Here is a 3517-nt window from a genome sequence, read left to right on the forward strand (position 1 = left end):
CTGGAATGCTCTGATAGAGGGGAAGAAGCCAATATAGCAAGGTTTCAGAGGGATCTTGGCACAAGTATGAGTAAGTAGGGAATAGAATGACATAGAAGGTATTGCAGCAAAAACTTTTGTTTTAACTTTAGAAGGTCATCCCGTGTCAATGCGGGCTTGCTGGGCTAAAGGTCCTGTTCCTGTGCTGGACTGTTCTTTAAGACAAGATTTGAGCACGGGAGTGGCGAGATGCTCACTGAATGATTACTGATTATCAAAAGGCACATTATTGTGGATCCCTCCCCTCATCATCTTGCAGCTTTAGATCGTTTCCCAATGTGGGGAAACTGAATATTGAGAATTTTACATGAATGTCAGAGCTGGTACCTGGTGAAGCCACCTTGACCCTCGCTCCTGCAGACTTCTGTCTTGGACACCAACGTCTCCGGGGACACTGCACTGACAGAAGCTACATGTCCTCCACACCCACCAATGCTATCATCTGACACATGCCAACTTCACCATGCCATCCCAGCACATCTCCGACCCACTGACAGTACGCTTCTATACTTCAATGCTGCAGCTCAGGCTGCACTGACTACTCTCATTGCAATGCTGCTACAAGGGCACTGTGCTCAGAGACACACACCCAGCTCATGGGCTGTCCCTTTGGGCTGCTCACTCCGTGTTTGTACGCACACAATCCTGCTGCAAGGACACTGTGCTCAGGGACACCCACTCCACTCATGGGCTGCCCAATCCATGTTTGTACACATTCACTTTAAACTGACTTGAATGCTCACAGAATTATTGCCTTGCCTTACACTGCATTTAGCAGCGTTTCTCCTCAGCTACATCTACTAGGCTGAACCATCTGCTGTGTTGTCTTGATGTTTAGCAAAGACACAAACCCAGGGAGCTTGATATCATTGTCCACAGTCAGTCATGGTGCCAAGCACAGTGAGTCAGGGGGAGTCTCAGATCCCAGTCTGGGAGCTTGGAAACAGTCAGTCACGGTGCCCAGCGCAGTGAGTTAGGGGAAGTCTTAGATCTCAGATCCCAGTCTGGGAGCTTGGACGTGGTCAGTCACGGTGCCCAGCGCAGTGAGTCAGGGGGTGTCTCAGATCCCAGTCCGGGACCTTGGACGTGGTCAGTCACGGTGCCCACCACAGTGAGTCAGGGGGTGTCTCAGATCCCAGTCTGGGAGCTTGGACGTGGTCAGTTACGGTGCTCAGCACAGTAAGTCGGGGGGTGTCTCAGATACCAGTCCGCGAGTTTGGACACGGTCAGTCACGGTGCCCAGCACAGTGAGTCAGGCGGAGTCTCAGATACCAGTCCGGGAGCTTGGACACGGTCAGTCACGGTGCCCAGTACAGTGAGTCAGGGGGAGTCTCAGATCCCAGTCTGGGAGCTTGGTCATGGTCAGTCACGGTGCCCAGCACAGTGAGTCAGGTGGAGTCTCAGATCCCAGACCGGGAGCTTGGACGTGGTCAGTCACGGTGCCCAGCACAGTGAGTCAGGGGGTGTCTCAGACCACAGTCCGGGAGCTTGGACGTGGTCAGTCATGGTGCCCAGCACAGTGCGTCAGGGGGAGTCTCAGATCCCAGTCCGGGAGCTCGGACACGGTCAGTCACGGTGCCCAGCACAGTGAGTGAGGGGGAGTCTCACAACCCAGTCCGGGAGCTCGGACGTGGTCAGTCACGGTGCCCAGCACAGTGAGTCAGGGGGTGTCTCAGACCCCAGTCTGGGAGCTTGGACACGGTCAGTCACGGTGCCCAGCACAGTGAGTCAGGGGGAGTCTCAGATCCCAGACCGGGAGCTTGGACACGGTCAGTCACGGTGCCCAGCACAGTGAGTCAGGGGGAGTCTCAGATCCCAGTCCGGGAGCTTGGACACAGTCAGTCACGGTGCCCCCAGCACAGTGAGTCAGGGAGAGTCTCAGATCCCAGTCCGGGAGCTTGGATTTGGTCAGTAACGGTGTCAGCACAGTGAGTCAGGGGGTGTCTCAGACCACAGTCCGGGAGCTTGAACACGGTCAGTCACGGTGCCCAGCACAGTGAGTCAGGGGGAGTCTCAGATCCCAGTCCGGGAGCTTGAACACGGTCATTCACGGTGCCCAGCACAGTGAGTCAGGGGGAGTCTCAGATCCCAGTCCGGGAGCTTGGACACAGTCAGTCACGGTCCCCAGCACAGTGAGTCAGGGGGTGTCTCAGATCCCAGTCCGGGAGCTTGGACATGGTCAGTCACGGTGCCCAGCACAGTGAGTCAGGGGGAGTCTCAGATCTCAGTCCGGGAGCTTGAACACGGTCAGTCACGGTGCCCAGCACAGTGAGTCAGGTGGAGTCTCAAATCCCAGTCCGGGAGCTTGGTCACGGTCAGTCAGCCTCTCGTGGTTGTTAGGGTCAGGATCCTTCCCCTGTGAGGGGGTGAGGAGATGAATTTTAGGCTGCTCCATATCCCTCTTAGCTCTTTGTGCCCTAGTGTGGGATGGTTCCTTCTGGAATGTGAGAATTTCCAAGTAGGATTAGTGAAATGGAAGTGGTTGGTACAGCTGTTAGTGCTGGCACAACTGGCGGGAAGATGTCGAGGTGCCCTGAGTGAGTGAGTGAGTGAGTGGGCAGCACAGACACCAGGCAGAGTTGGGCAGAGGGGCAGAGAAGAGATTACAGAGAGACTGAGAGAAGGTGCGGCATTCACTGACAGTAGGAGAAAATGAGCTTTGGTGGGAGGTGGGTGCAGTAACAGAGAGAGAGTGAGGGTGAGGTCACAAATTTCAGATGGTGGGACTTACCCTGGTGGAGTGGAGAAGGTCACTGACCTCCTCCCTATACTGCTGGGTATTCACCCAGAAGGCTGGTACCTCACTGACCTAGGGGTCAGCCTCGGACGAAGCTGGCAGGGTCTGGTGTCATAGCTTCCCCTGCCAGCCCTTTAGGAAGATAATGACCCTCTCCTGCACCATGCCGTCCACCAGAAACTCAGGGGCTTGGCCACAAAGTGGGGCCCCAGTTTTACCCCCTCTGCCATGTCCAGGACAGTTTCAGATTCACAATCCAAGAGTAAAATGACTTTTTAAAGATGGTTCTGGGAAACAGGGAGGCCGGTGCATTCTGGGATATCCAGGCAGAGGGCAGTTGTTGTGACAAAGGGGAAAAATCATCGTGTTAGTATCAGATGAGAGGAAGACCACGCGGGCAGGGAGGGTAGTTAATGAGGCAGATTGAGATGGTATCATGGGAAAATGCAATTCACCTTGTGGAGAGAAACCCTCCATAAAACCCGATTAAAATGAGACTTGACCAATCATAAGGTGGGTTAGGCCTTTGTCTGTTTGGATCAAAAAAGGGATGAAATATTGGGAGCAACAAACTTGGAGCGGACAAATATACAGAAGATTCAAATCCTTAGAAAGAGGCAACGCAATGTTCCAGGCTGTTAAAAGGAGCCGGGGAAAATTCCCGGCCTTATAGTTACCTACAGTATCCAATCCTCACTGGATGCAGGGATGGTGCCAGAGGCATGGAGAACGGCTAATACC

The sequence above is a fragment of the Chiloscyllium punctatum genome, unplaced genomic scaffold, assembly GCF_047496795.1.
Source record: "Chiloscyllium punctatum isolate Juve2018m unplaced genomic scaffold, sChiPun1.3 scaffold_175, whole genome shotgun sequence".
Lineage (NCBI taxonomy): Eukaryota > Metazoa > Chordata > Chondrichthyes > Orectolobiformes > Hemiscylliidae > Chiloscyllium > Chiloscyllium punctatum.